We start from the raw sequence: 24,592 nt of genomic DNA, 5'->3' as shown, positions 1-24,592 counted from the left end.
GTTGATTGGAATAATGAGGTCTGTCAGGAGAATAATGAGGTTCATTATTTGTGATACCTGACCCACAAACGTCCAATAAGTTACGCTGAATACTTCCAAAGCTTCTTTGCTCTGGTATTCATTTTTAGAATTAGGAGCATTATGTTTTTTTTTTTTGTACAGTCAAAGACTTAGCTATGGGACAAGCCTACTAATAGACGTATTTTACTTATTATTAAAGTTACTTTTCTTTCCGCATATTCATAATTTTAAAGTTCACCTGATAAAACGTAATATTTGTTAATTTAGGGATCGTTAAAGACTCGCCTCGTCGAACAAGGTTCCATATGAACTCGCACTCCGAAACTCTCACCGCAGACCCGCTACAGTGTATTTCTTACATTTATTTATTTTCCAATATTTCTATGGGAAATTCCATTATGTGCTAGAAGCTAGGTCAGACAGAACGTCTAAACTGAAATTACCCCATACCATAGGTAAGTCGTCTTTCGACTAGTCGATTAGTCGACTTTTTGCCTTAACGACTTTTCTTATTAGATTTTCGATATTCCTACTAAAGATTTTTCAGAGATCACGATTCTGAAATTGACCCTCTGATGGTACCAATTTGTATCCAAAACACCCTAATATCTATCACGAAACCGATTATAGTTGACATGAGTCGGTTGGAAAGTCAGTTTTTAACTGATTTGACAAAATCAAATTTTTCTATCATTCGATTTTTTCTACCGACGTTTTAGTTAAAGACACAAATGGAAACGTCTAAAATTGCACTTTTACAAAAGAAGTAAAAAAAAGTTCCACGAATATATCGTCAGAGACAAGCGGAGACTTGTCTCATATCGAGAAGAACAGATCGATTTTATTTGCAGTTCTTTTTATCGACGATTCCGAACGGCGTCCCGAAAATCGACACTACTCTTAGAGAAGTTGGTCATAGCCGAAAAACCTCATAATATGTGTCTAGCATTTTCCTTGGGGGAGTTCACCACTGCCGAACAATGGCATGGTGTGGTCAGGAAGATAAAACAAGACCCTCTGTGGGCAAGGCGGGCATGTTTTCCACTATGCCACGGTGGTTAAACATGAACATCAAGCCACAAAAACGTTTCTCGACAGTCGAAAATGTGGCTTGCATTTTGCTTAGCCGATTTTTCAACGTCGAAAATGCCCCTGTGGTGGAGCTTGAGTTTTCTTGTTCTAATTAAACAGATTGGTACGTCCATAAAATATTGGGAGGGAACTTCTCATTTATGGACTAATTTCTAGGTTTTTAGTTGCCACAATATTTCACATTTTTCTCGTTGGGTTTGTTTCATAATCATTCTGTATGGAGTCTGTGCAAATAAGTAAATATTATCCAAAGGCAAACAAAAGGTGTTGGCGAAATAAACAAATGCCAAATTGCAAACACTCACAATTCTCACCCACACTTCAATGCATTTTTAAATATTTTTAACAAATTTTGCTTGGCTCTTCTTTCTTCTTTCGTTTGCTATGATGCAATTATGGAAAATACTCTCCGTTGTTGTTATTATTATTTTTTTTTTTCTAACAGACAACTGCAATTAAGTACAACAACAATTACAAAATATTCATCAAGTCATGATTTTATTTTCTATAAAATTGCATCATTTTCAAAAATCAACATGCGTTCGTAACGAAAAAAAAACAGGTTTGCCAGACAAACAGATAAAAAGGTGCTAAATATAAATCTTAGGTGTTTCAATATTAATTGTAGGTTATTCAATGAACTTACTTGTATGTGCATACGAGTAGGTAACAGATTTATTGAGAGGCATCATCACAAAGTTCAAGGTCTAAAAAATAGAAATATAGAATATGAAAATTTATTTGTTAAAATTTGTCAACTGATGGAGCTAAACTCTGTTGCTACGACATCACATTGTTGGCGATTTTAATAGCTAAAGCAAAATCTGAGGGACTGGAAACTGCTATGGAATACAATTGTGAATTCAAATATTAAATTATTTCAATATTTTTTGTCCTGACTTCCATGTTGCCCTTTTATTATGTTTATTAGGTGTGTCTTTTTACTTACTAAATGTTGCTGAAACATTTTTTTCAGCAACTTTTCCTTTATACAACTGTCAAAATATGCAACATTAGTAATAATTATTACTAATTATCACGTAAAAAGACACAACTATTGTTTTATTCTAACATGTCTCTGTTATACAACAGCGCCCTTGCAATTTTTATACCCTACACCAACCTGCGGTAAGGGTGTTGTGTGTTAGTGCATTTGTATGTAACATGCCTAAGAAAAAGAGATAGACCCATAGTCCCCTCTCGGGATATGCATAGAATCACTTTCTAAGTCGATTTATGCATGTCCGTCCGTCCGTTCGCAACACAGCACACCGTACAGTTCGCATTTATTGTTCGATTTGGCTGAAAATTGGGGAAGATCATTTTTTTAGCCTAATGAAGAACGCTATTGCTTTTGGTGAAAATCGGTTCAGATTTGGATATAGCTCCCATATATATTTTCGGCCGATTTGAGGTATTTGATGCCCCAAACACGCTGTATCTGTCCAATTTTGATGAAATTTGGAATGTGTTACGAAATTAGGTCTATAGATAAATGCGCCAAATTATATCGAAATCGGTTCGGATTTGGATATAGCTCCCATATATATTTTTGGCCGATTTTCGGTATTTGGTGCACGAAAGATGTTATATATGTCCGATCTCAATGAAATTTGGAATGTGTGACGGAATTTGGTCTAGACATGCATGTGCCAAATTATATCAAAATCGGTTCAGATTTGGATATAGCTCCCATATAAATTTTTGGCCGATTTTTGGTATTTGGTGCACGAAAGATGTTATATATGTCCGATCTCACTGAAATTTGGAATGTGTGACGGAATTTGGTCTAGACATACATGTGCCAAATTATATCAAAATCGGTTCAGATTTGGTTATAGCTCCCATATATATTTTTGGCCGATTTTTGGTATTTGGTGCACGAAACAGTTTATATATGTCCGATCTCAATGAAGTGCGGAATGTGTGACGGAATTTGGTCTAGAAATAAGTGTGCCAAATTTTATAGAAATCGGTTCGGATTTGGATATAGCTCCCATATATATTTTCGGCCGATTTAAGGTATTTAATGCACCAAAGACCCTATGTATGTCTAATTTTGATGAAATTTGAAATGTGTGACGGTGTTTGGTCTAGAAATATATGTGCCAAATTATGTCGTAATCTGTTCACATTTGGATTTAGCTCTCATATATATTTTACCTATTCACAGTGGTGTAGGGTATCATATAGTCGGCCCCGCCCGACCTTGATCCTTTCTTTACTGGTTTTTAAATATTTGCATGTTAAATGCGTTCTTTCAAGTCTTTATAGGTTTTTTGTCTTTGTAAAATGGTACAATAGAGCTATAAAAATGAACTACATACTCATATATATGGCTCTCGAAAAATATTTTTCAAAATACATATATAACTTGATTAGGGATTTTCCCCATTTTATATACAGAATCTGTTTAGACACTTTCTACTTGGATTTTCCAAATTTCTGTATTAACAAATTTGCCAGTAAGCCAGTGTGTTCCAACATTTATTCAACATTAAGGTCTTATTTAAGAGTAATTTGTTCTTATTAGGTTTTTATTCAAATTCTATTTTAAATTTATGCAGACATATTAAATTTCTTATTTAAACACAAATTATGAATTAATATATCGTCATGCAATTAAAATCACAGACAAACACACGTGCACACAAACACACTTGAAATATAATTCCCTCCAAAACAATTGCGATAAAAAAAATTATTTCATTTTTAAAAATCCCAAAAAAAAAAGAAACCACAAACGTCTGGGCAGGTTCATTGACTGTGTACCAAAACCAAAAAAATATGAAATAAATATTTAGAAGTCGCCTGACGACTAAACGCTTCATAATATACATATTTGTTGCTAACACAGCCAATTCAACAAAATTATTCTACAACAATAATTAGCATTTATTTGGGAATCATATTATTTTTAGGATTTGTTTAAGAGCAAATCAAAAAGTGTTCTCTTCTTCTTAGTAATGCTACTGGACTTTGTCTACTTTTTTTTTTTTTTTTGCTGCCATAAAACCTATAAAATATATGATTTAAGTTTTGTTTTTATATACAAAAAAATATAAATAAAACAACGTACATACATATTTGTATATAGAAATATATTTTCTGATAACAAAACTTTGTTGTCCAAAATTTTGTTTTGTCTGCGATTTGTTTTGGTTATAGTTTATGTTTGTTATCTATTTTTTTGACATTGAAAACATAATTTGCTAAATATGCAAATATAAAATTGAATTTAAACAAACAAATATGCAAACATTTAAACTTGAAGGGGGTTCCCTTAAGAGGCTGAGACACAGAAAACAATTGACTTTCTCGCCTACGTCATAGGCTGAATTAAAATCTAAAGAAGAATAAAGGATTTTTAGAGCAAACTGGAGCGTTATTCAACAACTTTAAAGTTGTCCAACATTTAGCAGTATTTTTTTACTATCAATACATCAATGTTTATGCTTTTTTTTATTAAATTTAATATTTTTTATTTATTAAATATAATATTTATCAATAAATCAATGCCATTGCATTTTTTTATTTGAATAAATTTAATATTTTTATTTATTTAATATAATATTTAATTTTTTTCAAATAAACACGAAAAACACTAAAACATTACGAATAGTAGGGAGACAAATGAGTCGTCTTTGGAAATAAAAAGCTTCAATTTGAAATTTACAAATGCAAATTTGCAATCTTGGATGTATAAATAGGGGCTCCAAATGGCGAAAATTGTCTAGCAACAACAACATCTAATATGACTGAGGATGTTAGCCTAACCAGCTAACGAAACGATCGTCGCATAGCTATTGATGTGTGTATGTAAAGGACTTCGCTAGATATCAATTTTTCAATTTATTCTCCTTAGGTCATAGAGCTCGATTAATTAAATTAATAAAAATTACGAAAAAAACTTTAAAAAATCTCTTCCTCTTTCGCTCACAACAGCTTTAGAACCACATTTTATCTGTTTTTTTTTTTTTCGTTTCAACCAGTCGCTAAACATGTCAGCCTCAACAATTTCACTTTGTTTACATATTTTTTGTATTATAAATACAAATATTGAAATATTTTTGAAAATTATTTAAAACCATTATTAGGCGATTTTTAATTTATTCTGGGGCCATGGCCAATAATTTTTCTACACATTTATTTAATAAAAAAAGCTTTAATGGCTTACCTTTTAAACTTCTCTTTAAAACAATTAGTTTTAATTAATCCTATCTTCTCCTTTCGATAAACTATAAATCAAAGCCGTCTATTATTCGTTGCAAATTAATGTCCCACAATAAAAGCCAACAACAAGCAACTAAGAGCAACAACAAACAGTAAAACCGCCATCAATGGCAATCATTCATTTTCTTTTCTTTTTGAGTTTTTGCCAATTAATTATGTCATCATTGTTTATTTATTTTTTTTTTATTATTTTGCTGTCTTTCTTTTATTGCACACATAATCTTATTTTATATAAAATTTAAAAAAAAAAAATGTATTTTATCTCTTTTGACCTTGAGGCATTAAGGTAAAGGTTAAGCAACAAGAAAACCACAAAAAATCTTCTAATTCTTTTGTTTACAAACAGATATAGAATACTTGCAAATAGTGAAGCATAAATATGCATACTTGTACATGAAGTTGTATGTGCTCGGGCTTCCAAAGAAAGAGGGTCAGTGTTACTTGGAAGATTACAGTTGATGCTGTTTTGTGGTCATATTTGCGGCAACATGCCACATGACATGAGGAGACTCTTACATAAATATTTTCTCACAAACGTCCCAGAAGGGACCGTGGAGACTTCTCTCGTATCAATGAGGTCACCCCGATATACATACATATATTAGCTCAATGTTAATGAACTTAATTTTTATAGCCGAGTCCGAACCACATGTCTTAAAATATCACTTGAAGATAAATTTTACATCACTGCAATACATAGGAAATGTCGTCTGGACTTGAAAACGAACTCGGACATTCGGTGTGCAATGAGGGTTCTATACCATTGCACCACGATGGCACCGGAGGAGACGCATTAGTTTTCTATAAGAAAACGTAGTTTTTTATGAAAGCTTAATTGTGTTATAGAATAAGACCCAAGTGTCACCTATCAGAAGACCTAACGATTTTCTATATTATATATAAAAACCAAATAGTTTTCTATAAAAAGACCTACTGGTCTCCTATAGAAAGGCATAATAACCTTTAATAAGACGACCTAATGGTCTTCTATATGAGAACCAAATAGATTTCTATTAGAAATCCTAATGGTGTTCTATAGGATATCCTAATGGTCTTTCTAAAGAAGACTTAATGGTATATACAAAGATCTTATAGAAGATCTAATTGCCTTCTTTAAGGATGCCTAATATTCTTCTATTAGAAGTCGTAATGGTCTTCTATAAGAAGACCTAGTAGTCTTCTTTAAGAATAATACCTAGTAGCCTTCTATAAGAAGACCTTATGGTCGTCTGAGAGAAGACCTTGTAGTCTTCTCTAATGTTGTTCTACAAGAGAACCTAATGGTCTTCTCTATGAAGACCTGCTGATCTTATAGGATGTCTGATATTCTTCTTTAAGAAGGCCTAGTTGTCTTCTATAAGAAGAATACTAAGTGGTATTCTATAAGAAGAATACCTAAGAAGACCTACTGATCTTCTATAGGATGACCTAGTAGGCTTCCTTAAGAACCATTGCGGTCTTTTATAAGACGACCTAGTTGCTTTCTATAAAAAAGACTTAGTGGTCTTCTATAAGAAGACAAAAAGTCTTCTGTAATGGAGTTATATAAGAAGACAAAATGGTCATCTATAAGAAAACCTGATGTTCTTGCTTAAGAAGACCTACAGATCTTATAACATGCCTAATATTCTTCTATAAGTGGTCTTCTTTAAGAAGAAGACCTAATGATTTTCAATTAGCGTACCTACTGGTCCTCTATAAGAAGACCTAATGGTCTTCTATAAGCATACCTATTGGTCTTTTATAAGAAAATCTAGTTGCCTTCTATAAAAAAGGTCTATGTCTGGTATTCTATAAGAATACATAAGGTCTTCTGTAATAAGATTTAAAGTGTTCTATAAGAAGACCAAATGGTCATCTATAAGAAAACATAATGTTCTACCTACCATTTTTCTATAAGAAGACCTAGTCGCCTTCTATAAGAAGAAGGCCTACTTGTCATCGATGTGAAGATAAACGATTTTCTATAAGAATTCATAATAGTCGTCTTTGAGAAGACGTAATGGTGTCCTTATGAAAAAGGTCCTCTATAAGAAGTTGTCTTCTATAAGAAGAATGCCTAGTGGTCTTCTGTAAGAAGAATACCTAGTGGTCTTCTATAAGAAGAATACCTAGGAAGACCTACTGATCTTCTATAGTATGACCTAGTATTCTTCTTTAAGAACCCTTGTGGTCTTTTATAAAACAACCTAGTTGCCTTCTATAAAAAAGACTTAGTGGTCTTCTATAAAAAAGACATAAAGTCTTCTGTAATGGAGGTCTATAAGAAGTCAAAATGGTAATCTATAAGAAAACCTGATGTTCTTGTTTAAGAAGACATACAGATCTTATAGCATGCCTAATATTCTTCTATAAGTGGGCTTCTTTAAGAAGAAGACCTAATGATTTTCAATAAGAGTACCTACTGGTCCTCTATAAGAAGACCTAATGATCTTCTATAAGAATACCTATTGGTCTTTTATAAGAAACCCTAGTTGCCTTCTATAAAAAAGGTCTTTTTCTGGTTTTTATACGGATACATAAGGTTTCTGTAAGAAGATTTAAAAGTGTTCTATAAGAAGACCCAATGGTCATCTATAAGAAAACTTAATGTTCTTCCTTAAGAAGACGTATTGACCTTATAGGATACCTAACATTTTTCTGTAAGAAGTCCAAGTGGACTTCTTTAAGAAGACGACTTAGTGGCCTTCTATAAAATGAAAACCTAGTAGTCTTCTGTAAGAAGAAGACCTAATGGCCTTCTATGAGAAGACCTAATAGTCTTCTATGAGAAGACCTAGTTGTCTTCTTTAAGAAGACCTTATTGTCATCGATGAGAGGATAAACGGTTTCCGACAAGAAGTGATAATGGTCGTCTTTGAGAAGACGTAATGGTCTTCTTTAAGAAGACCAAATAATCTTCTTATATAAGAGGACCTAATAGACTTATAAAAAGACTGAATGGCCTTCTGCAAAGAGACCTACTTTTTTCTATGAAGAAGGCCAAAAAACGTGTATGAAGAAGACCAATTGATCCACCTTGAAGAAAACCAAATGGTCCTCAATAATAAAACCAACTGGTCTTCCACAAGAAGGCGTAATGGTCTTCTACATGATGACAGGATGGTATTCTATAAGAAATCCTAATGGTCTTCTATAAGAAGACATTATGGTTATCAATTAAAAGATATTCTACGAAGAAAAAACAAAAAGTCTTCTATGCAGAAGACCTAATGGGTTTCCATAAAAAAACTAATTGTCTTCCGTGAAGAAGGTCCTATGGTCCATTGTGAAGAGGATCCACCGATTTGGTCCAATCTATGCACCTCGTAAATTTGTTTCGAAACTTAGATCAAGTTCGACAATGACCCACAAAAGTTCAACATTTTTCCGTTAAATGGTGCGCAAGATAACTGTCAAAGAGAGTTGCCGATTCTACCCTAACTTTGGAGACAATACTAGGTTCGAATATATTTCAATTTTATTTATTTTTTTTCAAGAGGGTAGTTTCGGACTAACCTCGAATAATATTACTGCAGGTTGTCCTCGTGATCCCTTTTGGAATGAAAACGTTTTTTTTCGGGGACTAGTGCAGGCCCGAAAGTTCCTTCCTTAAAAGTTCCCGAAAACCCCTGTCGATACCAACTGAAACTACGAATTTAGTATACGCTTGAATATCTCTAGTTCCAAGATGGTCTATAACGGGCAAAAAGTTGGGGTACCTCCTTCAAAAAAATTCAAAATTTTGGCTTAAGATTATTTTAAAGACTGATGGTAAAAAATGTGCCTCATCGAAATAATGGTTTTGTATGCCAAATATGTTTGGACGAAATCCGATTCAGACAATTTTGAGTCGATTTTGCACTATCCGTCAATCGGTCTGTTGGGTTGGCTGACTGGTGCAATCGATAACTCTTGGTGCAACCCTTGCATCTCATAACGTTTTGACTAAACTCAGATAAAGGTCAAAGAAGGGTCATATCGATCCAATTATTCTGGTACCTCCCCCACAAAAGTTATATTTTCAAGGCATAGATCAAGATTCAAAATATGAGCCAAAGTTCTAAGAAGGTCTAAATAGGAAAACAACACCTTCGGCTACCTACCCACGTACCAAAATAGTCACTTTACTGCCCTTTAAGGGCTCTTCGAGGCTCAGTTTGAAATTTTCACCGAACGTAGTTCGTGTGATCCTCATTACAGATTTTCTCTCCATTGAACTGCCAAATCTTTGCTTATGTGCAGTTTAAAGGCTATTCGGGGATAGTTTTAAATTTTTTATCGAAGATACTCCTTGTGGTCCTGCTTACAACGATAAAATGTTGTTTTTTTTTTAACAAAAATATTTATAAACATGATTTACTTACTTACTTAGCTAGCCCATTACAGAACATTTGTTCAATAGCCCGAACTAAGAAAAGATCTCCATTTCACTCTGTTCATTACTTCGCTTCCTGGAATACCGCGCCTTTTCATCTCTTCATCCTCTTGTTTGCGCCAACTATCGACCTGCCAATTTCACGTCCACCGCCAAGCCGCCCGTATTTATACGCCTTTTTAGCTGGTTCATCGTCGCTCATTCGGAACCATACATTAGCACGGGTAGTATCAGTGTTTTGGAAAGCGTTATTTCTGTTTAAAGAAATGTGGCATTGTTTTTAAACTGCTTGCTTAAACCAAAGTAGCATCTGTTGGCCGATATAATTCTTCTTTTTATTTCACAACTGATGTCGTTTGTTGTGTTTACGGCGTTGCCGAGGTATACGAAGTGTTTTACTACCTCAAAATTATAGAAGCCAACTTCAACATTTGGTCCGAGCTCAATGGACGCATTGCGCGACACCATCAACTTGGACTTCTCGCCGTTTACCGCCAGACCCACTTTAGCAGATTCTCCTTCAACCTTCATAAACATAATTTAGTTTCTGGAAAACAACCCAACCCTAAACAAACCATAAAATGTTTGCCCTTAAATAGAGTTACCTAAAAATATTGAGTTACCTACAAATATCGGTAAAATTAAAACGCAAAATTATGAATAAAAAGTTTAAATAAAAGGTGACAGCACTCTTACTATCGGTAGAACTATACGACTACTTTTTATTCGTCGCTTACTTACCGAAAAACATCTTTAATTACCGAAATTAAAAGCATTTTAATTTTACCGATTTTTGTCGGTAACTCAAAAATGAGTTAGAGAATCGCTCCACTGATTACAAAGGCAAGCTAATTTTTTGGAAATCTGTGGCTAAAAAAATCCCAATAACCGGTGTGTAGCAAATTGAGATTATTTTCGCATATTCTACCAGCAGAAGGCCTTTCACCTTTCTGCCACAAAAACATCCTAATACGCATGAAGATCGGCTTAACCACCCGTGAAACGTAGCGTAATGGTTGGATGCGTGGGATTTCGGTAGACTCTTAATTTTTCAATGTATATCTAAGGTCTAACAGCTCAACTCGAAAGAGTTAATTAAATATCACTATAAATGACCTTCGCCTTAGTAAGGCAAAAAAAAAACATTTTAATTTTACCGATTTTTGTCGGTAACTCAAAAATGAGTTAAAGAATCGCACTACTGATTACAATGGCAAGCCCATTTTTTGGAAATAGGCAGAAGATATTTAACAGTGTATTCTATAGACAAAATATATTCTGTAGACAGAAGAGCTTTTGAAAGATCTTCTTCTGACAAAACTTTAAAATTTTCTTCTATTTCGAAGTATCTTCTATAGGCAGGCGGACTTTAACAGAGTCTTTTATAAACGTCTTTATTACAGACTTTTATAGGTAGAAGTCCTTTTAGAAGTTCTGAGTATAGAAAACTTTCTATGCGCAGAATTGCACATAAGAACTTGCAAAGGACTTTCTTTACACTGACGAGATGTTAAAGAGACCTTACCAGGTCTTCTATAGACAAACGATCTTTCAAAGAATATTCATAGGACCTTCTATACACAGAAGAAATTTAAAAAGGACAAGCAAGGTCTTCTAAAGACAAACGATGCTACAAGGTATATTCTTCTGTTTTAAGACCTTTCACAAGATCCTTCTTCCAACAAATTCTGTACAACAAATTCAAAGACACAAAGAATGTGTTAATTTTTTTAATTTATTAAAAAAAATATTTTTCCAAATCTACAACTATTTCTTTTGAAATGGCTATCAGTCATTAAAATAACGTCCTGATTACAACTACCATTGTCTTAGAAAAGAGATTTACAAGGACATGCTGTTCCAGTCATTTATAAATGTGCTTGGCATGACGAGATTAGTAGCTGCCAAGCAGGCGTCATGTAATTCGAGAACTTTTGTCAAATCTAACAGAGAATGGATGTGTCAGCACTTCATACGTCGTTTTTTTTCTTTCGTTTAGTGTTTGTTATCAGCAAGGACATTTGTTTTAAGCAAATGGCAATTTTTCTTTCTCATGTGCAATACTTACTGTTTTAATTTAATAGAAACTATTGCATAATCCTTTAGTTTCAGTTTCAGTTTCATTTTTTTTTTTTTCATTTTGAAGAACATGCAATAGGCTGACTGTCGACCTGTCAATCGTAGTGACCCACAAAGCAGTATAGCATTCGATACGTGCAATATTGTGTGTGTGCATGGCAAAAATGAGAGCTCTCACTTTTTCATTGGCACCAAGTAAATGTTTAGCCTCATTTATTTACTGACTGACTGAACGACTGGCTGACTGACTTTGCTAGATGACATTGTTACTATAGCTCTTTGATTGTTGTTGTTGCTGCTAGTTTTAATTCCCATAAATTATAAATGGTTATTGATTTTTGTTTTATTATCATTTTTTCTGACTTACTTGCAATCAGGCAAACCATTTGCAATTGAATGAATGCCTGACTAACTGCATGGTAGCAGGACATACAACCTTCTAAATGCATATTTTTTATTTAAACAAAGTAGAAACCCGAGTCTCCTTTAATAGAATATGACATAAACACATGGCAAACAAAAACAACTAAACAAGGCAAAGCAAAGACGGCAGCATTCAAAAGGAAAGAAATCAATGAAAACGGTGCCAAATGAAAAAATTGTAGTTGTTTGTTGTTGTTGATTTTGTGCAAATCACCAACAAATGTTCGAGTACTTTTGGGCAAATATTTGTTGCCACATAAAATGCCTATATTTATGTATACACATATGTATGTACAAATCTTTTTTTATATCCTATACTCCACACGAAAATAGACAAGACAAAAATGTATCAGCAAAACCAAATAATGTCAAAAATAAAGAACGCACACACACACAGAAACAACGACACAACACCCCAAACAATTTGGCCAAAAGCCAATTTGTGCTACAAATTCATATCCTCTTTGTCCTCGTACTACCTCCTTCTCCCAATTGTGTTTTTTCTGTCACCTTCTTCCTTCTATTTTTTTTTTTTTTTTTTTTTGGTTCACCACGACATTGATGAAAAACAAACAATGCAATTTTCTCTACAAAAATGCATTCACTTTGTTGCCGAGTGGGGCAAGTGCGGTAGTGGACATTGCGAGGGAATATTGCTGTTTGTTGTTTTCTGAACGAACGTTAAATGTTTTTCTGTTTTTTCAATATATTTTTGGGGGGTTTTCAATTTGTAGTTTTTCTAATGCAATATATTTATGTGTAATATGAAAAATCAATACAACTACTATAACCAATTATTGTGCTTGTTTTAATTATTTATAGCATATAGTACAACAAAATTTATTGATTACATTTTCTTTTTATTTCGTACACAAGTAAGAAGAGACAGATAATAGAAATTTAAATGGATTTCATGGTTAAATTTATTGCTGGCATTTGAAGATTATAAATTAAATGAAAAAAAAAAAATTAAAACCCATGTATATTCCACACTCATTCTAGTTATTGTTCAAAGGAGACCCCTGGTCATTTTAGTTTTGAAAGATCGCTCGTTTCTAGTATCCTGGCTGTTTTCTAGTATCAGGGGAATCCTGAGAACTAGTTATCTCAGAATTCCCAGGTTACTAGAAAACATCCAAAACACAAAGTGCCAATAGGAAAACAATTTCATAGAATTTCTTTAACACCTCCTCAGAGCAAAAGTTATGTTCCAAGCTACCCACTAGAAGCGATGAAAAATAAATCGCTTAAAAAAACTGAGCTCAAGTAGTATTAAAGCGATTGAGGGCGTATTCTATAATTGAAACATAATCTTTCTATTCCCAATGATCAAAAATGGACTATAGACCCTTAACATAGTAAGAAGTCTTATAGACAGAATACCCTGCAACAATTCTTCAGTAAAGAGAATATATTTCAAAAGGTCACCTATAGCTAGACAAAAGACGACTCAAGGGACAGTAGAGCAGTTAAAGTCACTCTACAAATAGAGACCTTTCGAAAGAAATTCTGAACATATAAGACCTGCAAAAGGTATTCCAAAGATACGTGACCTTTCAAAGGTTTGTTCACAGATAGAAGAACGTTTTATTGGTCCTACAAAGACATAAAGACTACTTCTATTAGATTATGAGGCCATATACATTTTAAAAAGGTCTTCCTAAATCAGAATACACATTAAAATTCAATAAATGTTCTACAAACAGAAGAACATATACTGTAGACAGAAGAGCTTTTAAAAGGTATTCTGCAGACAATGACCTTACAAAGCATCTTCTTTAGACAGAAAATCGTTCAAATGATCTTCTATAGACTGAAGATCTTTAAGTGGGTCTTCTATAGACGGATCACTTTATAGAAATCGTTTATAGGAATCCCCTTTAGAATACCTGAATACAGAAGACTTTCTCCACACAGAAAACAATGAAATTTCCTTCTATACGCAAAATAGATTTCAAAGGAACCTTACAAGATTATATATATAATCCAACGACCCTTCAAATTGTAGGATATAATACCCTTTAAAAGTTCTAAAAATCTTCTACAGACAGAAAGAAGAACCTTCAAAAAGGTGTTCTTTTGAATAAAGACCTTTAAAAAGATCAACGATAGGATTTAAAAGGCCACCTTCAGACAACGCGTCTTCCGTAAAAATTCGATAGAAAGAAAATCTTTAACAGGGTCATCTATAGACTGATGGCTTTACAGAAAGTATTTTATAGATAGAAGTCCTTTCAGAAAAAGATTATCTACACACAGAAATGATCAGAAGGCGTTGCAAAGAACCTTCTTGGCCTCCTATGGGCAAACGATCGAACGACGATTCCTGAGTTACCGACAAAAATCGGTAAAATTGAAACGCAAAATTATGAATGAAAATTTGTAATAAAAAAAACGGCAGCATTCTTGCTATCGATAGCACTTTACGTCTACTATTTTGGACGCTAACTTACCAAAAAATATCATTCATTAAGTACCGAAGTTATTAGTGTTTTACCCATTTTTGTCGGTAACTCAAAAAAAATTAGTTAAAGAATCACACTGCAGGAGACCTATCTTAAAAAGACGGAACGTCTTTCCGATTTGGTCTTTTATACACATAACACTTTACAATGTGTCTCAGATCAGCCGCTGTGGGAAAACTTTGATATCGAAGTCTTGGTGGAAGGTCATTGGTTGCCGAACGACCATCGGAACGCCTTCAAGGTACAAACAAATTTCGAAAGGTTTAGAATGTTCAGAATTCCTATATCACTTTTTCAGATGTAATTTGAATTATTTTAATTGTAATTGGAGAATTCTAATGGTAATTCGTAACATATAATTTGTAATTCGAGAATTCCATTTGTAATTCGAATTATTCCGCTTCTAATTCGAATTATTCCATTTGTTATTTGAATTGTTCCATTTGTGATTCGAATTATTCCATTTGTAGTTCGAATCATTTTATTTATTTAAAAAAAAACTTTTACCATCGTAATTGAGGCAGCGAATGCAAGTTGCTTCAGCAAAAATCAAAGTGATTCGATATCAGGTCTTAAAGTGAACTTATCCGAAATTTTGTGTGGGAGGTACCGGATGGAGTGGACAAATATAGTCCACATTTGAATCTGATCTATATCTGGTAGATATATTAGGATGTGCAAAGTATGGACCAATTCGGCCACTCCCTTCAAAAGTTACCGTACGAAAAATTTCTCCGAACATTTTTGAACTTTTGTGGGGGAGGTACCTGAAGGAGTGGACCGATATGGCTTATCTTCGAACTTAAACTATGTTTGGACAAAATATTACTAAGGCCAAATGTTGGACCGGATCGGCAGATCCGTTCTAGAGTTATCTTGCGCCTTAACCACCTCACACGATGTCATAGGGGTTTTGTGGAACTTTCAGCCTATTTTCTCAGGAAATATGGACTTGCCCCTGATGAAACTTGTACCGTCATATGGGGCGCAGTGAATACAAGTTGCTAAAACAAAAATCAAAGCGGTTCGAGAGCAGGTCCTAAACTGAACTTATCCAAAATTTTGTGTGGGAGGTACCCAAAGGAGTGGGCCGATTGAGTCCATATTGGAACCTCATCTAAGTCTGGTAGACGTTTCACGAGTTGCAAATTATGGACCGAATTGGTTACGCCCTTCAATAGTTATCGTACGCAAAAATTGTCCGAACATTTTCGAACTTTTGTGGGGGAGTTACCGGAAGGAGTGGACACATATAATCCATCTTCGAACTTAAACTAAGTTTGGACAAAATATTACGAAAGCCAAATTTTGGACCGAATCGGTTGATCCGTTCGAGAGTTATCGTGCGCTCCAGCCAGACAGACGGACATTGCTCAATCGACTCAAAATTGTCTGAAACACATTTCGTCCAAACATACTTGGGGTCTAAAACCATTATTTCGATGAGACACATTTTGCCCGAATGAAAGTGTATATACCCTCGTTAGCATAAATGCTGAGGGTATAAAAAATAGCCTGCATTGGCCTTATCATCAACCATGCCTCTTCCCAAACTTACCCCCAAATAACCTAGGTTTAAAAGCAACTCAACTCCACAATCTTTTCCCCATGTAAATATATCAAAATATGGTGAAATTCCCACTAATTTACTATTTAGAGGTCGGTTGTTTTTTTTATTATTTTACTATTAATAGATTTCATTATTCAAACAAAAAAAGGAAAATTCCCTTTACTATAATGATCACAACAACAACGACAAACTTGCAGTTGATTTTAAATGCGAAATAAAAAAAGTTTAAAAATAGATTGTGAAAGTGAAAATAAGGACAAACGTTGTCATATTCAAGGAAAATTCGCCATACATGCGACTTTGTGACAAACCAATGTTAGAGGGTTTTTAAGTGTTTTCCTCAGCAGTTTTCTTATATAGTTTTTTTTCATTCTTTTAGTCTTTTTTTTTTTTGTATTTTGTAAAATGCTTTGCCACAAACTGCATGTGCAGGCAAAATGTCTAACGACAACATGTGGTGTGAGACATATGTAGACATTACGCAACCGAAAAATTTGCTGCAAACACATTGACACCTTCTTAAGAACGAAAGAAAGAAAGCAAGCAAATACATAAAGCAATGTGTATGTGAGTATGTGTGTTTGTGTTAGTGGGAATGCACCAAAAACAAGAACAAAAAACTTGGCACACAAAAAAAATTGCATTGCAACGTGTTAAAAAAAATCTCAATGGGATTTGTGCAGCAATTCATATATATGTGTTAAATCTTACACATACATACAGGCATAACTAGCAGTTACACGTGTATAAGAAGAAGAGCACAAACATTGCCGAAAAAAAAAACAATTTTGTATTATTTGCAAGAAAAAAATGCACAAATGTAAAATTGGTTTTTAGGCAAATATTTTCAATTTTATTTCAAACATGCAAACATTAACACACCACATGTACACATACATATTTGCATTGTATGTAGTTTACTTAAAATGTCATTTGTGTGTCATCATTATGCACACACATGTAAGCAAACATGTGTACATATTGAACAATATAATACATATGTATGCATGTATTTTCTGCATCATGCCAGTAAAAGTCTATAAAGGAAGAAAGAAAAATCAATTGGGAATAGAAAGAGAACGATGATAGTTGGTTTTTCATTCCACCACTCTTTGGTAAATGCCATAGCCTTGCATTTGACACTTGTACGTATACACAATGAACAAACGGATTGTTACTCATACCCACCCCCATACCTTTACAGAGAGGCCGGAGGGTTTTTTTTTGTAAATGCAAAGAATGACATTTCATTGTCTTTCGTTTTCATTCGTTTTTTTCAATATTACAATTTCACTTTCAATTATGCTAGTCTTGGCGAAATACATAGTATACCCATACATGTGCAACTCTTTGTTCAATATTTCTTGAAATTCTTTTGCTATTTGCCTTTTTTGTTTTCAATTCGTCCTAGCCTTTTTTTTTTTGGTTATGTAAACCCACCTGAAATAATTGAAATCAAGCAAACGACCTTGATGGTTAATTTTTGCTTTTTGTAATACAGGTGACCAGAGTTATAATGAACATCATACTGTTGGGATTCGCTAATAAAAGTAAGGAAAATATTCCGTGGCAAAAACATCCCTCAGCGTAATGAGGGCAATATTTCCGAAGTATTTCAGCCAAGTAAAACTTTTCTGCAAGTGGTGTTGTAAGACACGTCGTTCGGACTCAGCTATAAATATTAGGTTCCATATTATAGAGCTAATATGAATCGGGTGTAATCATGGATATGAGGAAAGTCTCCCTTATCCTCTCCCGAATGTTTGTGGGAACATACAAATAGATAAGGTATTATTCTGAACCAAAATCCCGCGTCTTTCCGACGTTTCATCTTAAAGGAGAAAGTGAGAAAACTCACGGGGAACTTATGTTCAGATTAACCCCAATAAAATACCGGGGATTGATCATCAGTCATGTCCAAAGAACAGTTTGGTAGTTAATGGTTATGATGGTGATGAAATAGGTCACAATTTCCTTTCTTTCCCTATTTCACTCCTAAAATCTCACCTTTTTTATACTTTTGATAAAGTTCCTTTCCTTTCCCCCTTATCCGGGTTTTAAGAACAGTCGATTTTAAAACGCCAATATTCCAATTTGTAGATATGAAGAGAGATGAATGACTTCAAATTTCACATTTTATTCTCTTTAACTCTCTCCACCAAAAAAAGTAACCTTTTTTTCAATTAAAGTGCCTTTAAAATTTCACTTTCAACAAATTCACTTTAACCTTGATCCACTATTGTTTTTTCAGTATTTTTTCTATTTTTTTTTGTAAATTTTTGCAAAGCAAACAAACAAATAAATATTTGTTATTTGTTGTTGTTGCTAATATTGTTTGTAAATAACAAAAAAAACCAAACAAAGAACCCTGCTATAGCGTCGTCATCCTCTCCTCATTGTTTGTCCGTCCATTAGTCCATTATTTAGCTTTGTTTTTATCAATCATTCCCTGAAAACAACAATTTTTAAGCTATGCCCACCATTTTCAATAACAGTTTATTTAGTAGTACAAAAACAGTTGTGGTGACATTGAACAACAATAACAAGAAGAGAAAAATTGAAATATAAATAATTATATATAATTGAGGATAACGGGCGAAAATAGTGTGCTATTATCCTTTGAAGGATACAGAAAGGAAAAAAAATAAATTTTCCTTCTATAGAAAAAAAGGAAATGTTGAAATTTTGCCATTATTGAAGTGAAATTAAATTTGTTAAACAATTTAAAAAAACAAAAATTGTGAAATTAAGGTGAGCTAATAAAGACATTTTGTTTTTTTCATATGAAAGTCGGAATTAAGTCGAGACTTTGAAGTGAATTGTATTACACCCCTGAGTGTTGTTGTTGGAGGACTTTGTTTAGACCTCAATGAGGTTTTCGACACTCCAGAACCATCAAACATGTACCTCATGGAAATAATAGATATAAAACTATTACATGTATTAAATGGTAGCAACTCCCGACGAGGGAGAACGTTTTGATATAAACTTTTGACATGGCAGTATATTCGAAAAATATGTTTTATACAAAAGTAAAAATAATGTGAAGACTTTAAAGTAAATTAAATTTTACCACTGAGTGTTTTTGTTGGTGGACACTTTTAAGCGTTGTTTGGCATCCATGATATATAATGGAATTTCTATACCCTCAATCGCATGGGTAATGATGTTTTATACACTTCAATACCGTCAATCATGTAACTCATGGAAATAATAGATTTATATTCCACATATGTTTGATCAAGTCCTTTGGACACGACTCGCGACGAGCCTAACCAATTCGAATTAAGGGGTTAGCTCTACTTGTCACTTTCAAAAAATCGAAAAAAAAATGTTTTTTTTTTTTTAAATGCGGTAGTAAAGAGTATGCCGCAAAAAGTTTCAAGTTGATCTCAGCTAAATTGGCTTAGATATGATCATTGGGAGGGAGCAATTTATTGTGATTTGTATGTAGCATTGACCGATCTTCATATGGTTTGGTGAGGTTATTAAATACATAAAGATTGACTTTAAGCGAGACAATTTTTTTTTAATTTTTTTGCCCAAGTTTTTTGACAAAAAACGGCCAATTTTTTCGTTAAAATCCAAACTTCGGCAGCTCACAAAAAAAACTTTAATTCCGTTTAGCTTAAAGACTAGATTATTAAGTTCTTAAAAAAATATACGAAGATCGCACCAGCTATCGTTGGCAACGCTTTTCCAAAAAAATGGGTTTCGCAGGTAGCCACTTACAACAAAACTATGCAATAACTTTCAACAACAAAAATTCCAAAAATAGTACAAGATGTGCACTTTCAGATAAAAGAAAGAACTACTTAGAAATATTGGTAGTTTTTTGTAAGAAAATTCATTAAAAATTGATTTTTATACCCTCAGCATTTAGGCTAACGAGGGTACATACACTTTCATACGGGCAAAATGTGCCCCATCGAAATAATGGTTTTAGACCCCAAGTATGTTTGGACGAAATGTGTTTCAGACAATTTGGAGTCGATTGAGCAATGTCCGTCTGTCTGTCTGTCTGTCTGTCTGGCTGGAGCGCACGATAACTCTCGAACGGATCAACTGATTCGATCCAAAATTTGGCTTTCGTAATATTTTGTCAAAACTTAGTTCAAGTTCGAAGATGGGTTATATCGATCCACTCCTTCCGGTACCTCCCCCACAAAAGTTCGAAAATGTTTGGAAAATTTGTACGTACGATGACTCTTGAAGGGACTAACCGATTTGGTTTATACTTGGCAAATCGTGAAATGTCTACCGGACTTCGATAAATTTCCAATGTGGACTCAACCGGTCCACTCCTTCGGGTACCTCCCACACAAAATTTGGGATAAGTTCAGTTTAGGACCTGCTCTCGAATCGCTTTGATTTTTGTTTTAGAAACTTGTATTCACTGCACTCCCTACGACGGTACAAGTTTCATCAGGGGCAAGTCCACACTTCCTGAGAAAATAGCCCCAAAGTTGAAAAAAACCCCTATGACACCGTGTGGGGTGGTTGGAGCCCAATATAACTCTCGAACTGATCTGCAGATTCGGTCCAAAATTTTGCCTTCGTAATATTTTGTCCAAACATAGTTTAAATTCGAAGATAAGCCACATCGGTCCAGTCCTTCAGGTACCTCCCCCACAAAAGTTCAAAATGTGTGGAAAAATTGTTCGTACGGTAACTCTTGAAGGGAGTGGCCGAATTGGTCTATACTTTACACATCCTAATATATCTACCAGATGTAGATCAGGTTCAAATGTGGACTATATTTGTCCACTCCATCCGGTACCTCCAAAACAAAATTTCGGATAAGTTCACTTTAAGACCTCCAATCGAATCACTTTGATTTTTGTGGAAGCAACTTGCATTCGCTGCCTCAATTACGATGTAAAATTTTTTTCAGGGGCAAGTCCATATTTCTTGAGCAAACAGCCCGAGGAGTGTAAAAACCCCTTATGGCACCATATGTAGTGGCTGGAGATCCACTTTCGTAATGGTCATGTCGATGTCGATCCATTGTTTTAGGTATCTCCTCCGCAAAACTTTTGATCTTTTATCCCAATCAACATTTTTGTCTGTTCATACATCCAACATTTTTTCTCAATATACACAGGCTGAGGGTATGTATATCTCTGTCAGCAAAGCTGACTGATACTTTTTTTACTTGTTTTTGTAAGAAAATTCATGAAAAATTAGTTTTTTGGGTCTGCACAACTAGGGATAACCCCTTAAGCCATGTCAGTCTAAACCTTGGGGTATGTTCCGCCAAAAAATGCAAAAGTCTTGAAACCAGCTTATGGTCACTTTTTGGCCCGTTTTTAGGTATTTTATATATCGCTCATTTACTCAAAGAGTTTTACATCTCAAAATATCAAATTTCGAGAAAAACGCGTTTTAATTTGCCGATTGAAATTTGACTTCCCACCTTAAAACGATTATTACAAAAAAATAAAATAACCACATGGGCCCTATTTTTTTAAGAGCTACCCAAATAATAGTGTTAAATTTCAGCGCAAGATCAAGCATGATTTGAAGTGTTTTATTGCTTAATTTTATGTCAAACTCCTAGAAAATAAGCCGTAACTCGCTAACTCAGAAAACACATTTTTGAGTTTTGAGATACTGGAACAAACCAATTGTTGTTTCTCAAAAATTCAGGTCGATAATTTTAACAGAAATATTAGGTCTGCCTGGTTACTTTCCCAGCAGGAACTTTCTCAGAGAGAAAGGCGTTTTTTTCTCTTTTGCAAGAAAAAATGTAAAAAGTAAACAGATACCTTCCCTGTAAAAACTTGCAAGCAATCAGCTGATTTGCCAAAACAGAACAATTTGTCCGCCATTGAAGGAACCAAAGCAAGCAAAAATGTTATATTTTATTAAAAATAAAAAAAATTAAATAACCCAAAAAAGGAATTTTCCATTTTGCAATTTTGTTGCTATTTCCGCAATAAATTTGTTTTCAATTTGCTACGAATAATTAAAAACAGATGATTGTTTTCAGGAAGAAGAAGAGTTGCAAGTGGTTGCAAGAAGAAATATGTCCAGCAAGAATTTGCAAACTCTCAGTAAAAGAACTGTCAAAATGGCCCTCTCTCGAATCGCACTTTTTTCTAGATTTTTGTGTTAACCCTGCGTTGACAGGACAGCTGACTTCAGGTATTCGGGTATGTTCTGAGACACTTTTCACCTCTCACTTCTCGCCTCAAGCAATTTGTTCAAGCCATTTAAGCTTATTTTTCGAGTATTTTATGGACTGACTAGGGTGTACTCTTCTTAAAGAACCTTAGCCCCAAAAAATTACCAAAAATTAGAAGAAAATGGGGTGAACAAGATGCTTGAGCTGTGAAGTGACAGGTGAAGTGTGTTTCAGAACATACCCGATTGATTGTCAAAATCCCAAGACTTGCCTGTGTGACGTAGGCGTCCCGACAAATTCAAAAACAGTTTTAAAATTATTAATGAAAATCATCGATTTCTTTTTGTTTTCCGTTCACATATTTAGTTTTTGTTCATTTTCTTTTGTTTTCAACACATTTCAATTATTATCTCACTTACTTTTACAAAAATGTAAACAATTTTTTAACCCGAGAGTTGTATTTGAAGACAAATTGTCTGGTGTAAGCGCCTAGTAACAGACGACTTCGAGCAACAATTGGTACAAATTGTTACAAATGTTAGGGTAACCAGACAAACCTATTTCAAAACACAAACCAAAACACAGTGTATAGCTGCGACTTAGTGGCTACTTATTTTAGTCTCAAGCTTAAAAGCATTTTACACTTGCACTTAAAAAGGTGTTTTGGGAGTTTACGTTATTTATTTGACAGATATTGTATGGAATTGACAATTTAAATGTTCGTTCGAAGTCATTGGCATATAAAAACATAACTTTTTCAACAAATAGCAGCAATTCTGTCGTTAATACCCTTAATTCAAATTAATTCGTGCATTATCCACATTCTTAATGCACAAAATCAAAAGGAATTTAAACTGAATTTAGGTATTTCAATATGGCAATATTGTAGAAGAGAGCCCATATTCATGTAAGGGAGAGAACATATTCATGCTCTGAGACACAATTTACATAGCAAACAACAAGAGTTGTTTACCAGCAATCAGCTGTTTCGTAAATGCAGAAACTGTCTTCTGTCACGGTAAAATTAAATACAGTTCTTAATGCAAATTAACGCTGCCGTCTGTTTAGGGTATAACTGGTTACAGAATCGCAACCTAGACAGAAGATTGAAGAACCTACAATTCAAATGAAATTAATCAATGAATTATAGAAACGCATTTTAATTGCTATTAAAACATTCAATTACAGGGTTCAAAAATAATCAATTATTCCGATGTGACATACATTTTTACATATAACTGTCAATTGATTGATAACGTCGATGTCTTACGATTAATGATATGCTCATGTCATCAATGAGAAACGTTACTTTTTAATTCTTATCAAACTAAAGGTAACCACCGGCCCTCTCCACAACTTTTCTTCCGTTCGTATGTATTTTTACGATGAACTAGTATTTGCTAGTTTCAATCATGAATAGGTCATGAGGTTTTGTTTAAACTAAATAACATCTGTATTAGGCATCATGATGATACCTAGGCATAGGAATTCAATCCACACAAATTCCAGAGGTGTTATAAACACAAAAACTCATAAAACTAAAACGAATAAAGCAAATATAAGACCGGCAGACGGACAAACACACGCACACACCAAAATGACGTCTATATTTACGCCTTTATGGTGACGTAGATTTTTTGTTTTCTCTGTGGGTTTTATTCATTTGCACATTTTATGTTTTTTTTTTTGTTTCTTCTGCTTCATCATCATTGTGTCCTCAACAAGTTTATTTTGGAATGCTCCACAATTTGGTATATCACATGATCTATATACTCATATAAATATATAAATATTTATACGTAGGCACATAAAAGGCAAACTTTGACCATCTCAAAAGATAAAGAAAACACAAAACATTTTTTTGGGGGAATGGAGTAGGCCAATATTTTTTTTTTTTTAGATAATGTTCAAGAAAACCCCCAGCTAAAATATGAAACATTTATATAGATATCAAAATGTACATAATGACATACGTATGTAAGCCGGGTATGCCGGGCAATGCGTAAGCAGTCTGCTGTCTACATATGTATGTGCGTATATACATATTTACAAAGTGATATCATGAAATCATTAGCGTCGTTTTTCGTTTGGTTCTGGTTTAGTCAGGTATACTTCAAACACATGTTTGCCGTCGTACTAACTTGTTGTCGTTGTTGACTAAAACATTTTTTTCTTTCCATTGTGGCTTGCTTTGTTTTTGTTTAAAAAAGTACATATGCTGTTTG

At 33.9% G+C, this 24,592-nt stretch overlaps 3 long non-coding RNA genes across 3 annotated transcripts in view; 1 reads left to right on the top strand and 2 right to left on the bottom strand.

The window, feature by feature from the left end:
- Nucleotides 1–5,404, bottom strand: part of LOC141389811 (uncharacterized) — a 35,440-nt gene extending 30,036 nt beyond the window's left edge. Inside the window, exons 1-2 of the long non-coding RNA XR_012409180.1 lie at nucleotides 5,291–5,404; nucleotides 1,760–1,820 (exon numbers count right to left, since the gene is read on the bottom strand). This is a non-coding gene — a long non-coding RNA (uncharacterized lncRNA). The remainder of the gene's footprint in view (nucleotides 1–1,759; nucleotides 1,821–5,290) is intronic.
- A 3,392-nt stretch (nucleotides 5,405–8,796) lies between these two features.
- The window catches only part of LOC141389814 (uncharacterized), a 37,941-nt gene continuing 22,145 nt past the window's right edge, over nucleotides 8,797–24,592 (top strand). Inside the window, exons 1-2 of the long non-coding RNA XR_012409183.1 lie at nucleotides 8,797–13,263; nucleotides 13,308–24,592. The exon at nucleotides 13,308–24,592 is cut by the window's right edge and continues 22,145 nt beyond it. This is a non-coding gene — a long non-coding RNA (uncharacterized lncRNA). The remainder of the gene's footprint in view (nucleotides 13,264–13,307) is intronic.
- Nucleotides 11,680–12,283, bottom strand: LOC141389813 (uncharacterized). Its single transcript, XR_012409182.1, has 2 exons — nucleotides 12,150–12,283; nucleotides 11,680–12,080 (listed from the first exon to the last, which is right to left on the bottom strand). It is a non-coding gene; the product is annotated as an uncharacterized lncRNA (long non-coding RNA).

The sequence above is a fragment of the Musca autumnalis genome, unplaced genomic scaffold (genome assembly GCF_047663935.1).
Source record: "Musca autumnalis isolate F117 unplaced genomic scaffold, ASM4766393v1 scaffold_1, whole genome shotgun sequence".
Lineage (NCBI taxonomy): Eukaryota > Metazoa > Arthropoda > Insecta > Diptera > Muscidae > Musca > Musca autumnalis.
Note: the sequence above shows the minus strand (reverse complement) of the source record. Positions and strands in the feature narration are given on the sequence as shown.